This window comes from Micropterus dolomieu, linkage group LG23, assembly GCF_021292245.1.
Source record: "Micropterus dolomieu isolate WLL.071019.BEF.003 ecotype Adirondacks linkage group LG23, ASM2129224v1, whole genome shotgun sequence".
Taxonomy (NCBI): domain Eukaryota; kingdom Metazoa; phylum Chordata; class Actinopteri; order Centrarchiformes; family Centrarchidae; genus Micropterus; species Micropterus dolomieu.
In genome coordinates, this window is record NC_060172.1 from 4,207,362 (window position 1) to 4,208,293 (window position 932).

General features: G+C 50.9%; 1 protein-coding gene across 2 annotated transcripts in view; it reads left to right on the forward strand.

Annotated features, from left to right (window-relative positions):
* Window positions 1-932, forward strand: part of LOC123963878 (platelet-derived growth factor receptor beta-like) — a 34,220-nt gene that overhangs the window by 27,390 nt on the left and 5,898 nt on the right. The window lies entirely within an intron of this gene.

A 932-nucleotide genomic window follows, 5' to 3' on the forward strand; every position in this document is an offset into this window, starting at 1 on the left:
CCGGTAAACGTCTTCACTCACCAGTCTGTCCGACACACACCAGTCTGTCCGGTATACGTCTACACACACCAGTCTGTCCGGTATATGTCTACACACACCAGTCTGTCCGGTATACGTCTACACACACGTGTCTGTCCGACACACACCAGTCTGTCCGGTATACGTCTACACACACCAGTCTGTCCGGTATACATCTACACACACCAGTCTGTCCGGTATACTTCTACACACACGTGTCTGTCCGGTATATGTCTACACACACCAGTCTGTCCGGTATACGTCTACACACACCAGTCTGTCCGGTATACTTCTACACACACGTGTCTGTCCGGTATATGTCTACACACACCAGTCTGTCCGGTATATGTCTACACACAACAGTCTGTCCGACACACACCAGTCTGTCCCGTATACGTCTACACACACCTGTCTGTCCGGTAAACGTCTACACACACCAGTCTGTCCCGTATACGTCTACACACACCAGTCTGTCCGGTAAACGTCTTCACTCACCAGTCTGTCCGACACACACCAGTCTGTCCGGTATACGTCTACACACACCAGTCTGTCCGGTATATGTCTACACACACCAGTCTGTCCGGTATACGTCTACACACACGTGTCTGTCCGACACACACCAGTCTGTCCGGTATACGTCTACACACACCAGTCTGTCCGGTATACATCTACACACACCAGTCTGTCCGGTATACTTCTACACACACGTGTCTGTCCGGTATATGTCTACACACACCAGTCTGTCCGGTATACGTCTACACACACCAGTCTGTCCGGTATACTTCTACACACACGTGTCTGTCCGGTATATGTCTACACACACCAGTCTGTCCGGTATATGTCTACACACAACAGTCTGTCCGACACACACCAGTCTGTCCCGTATACGTCTACACACACCAGTCTGTCCGGTA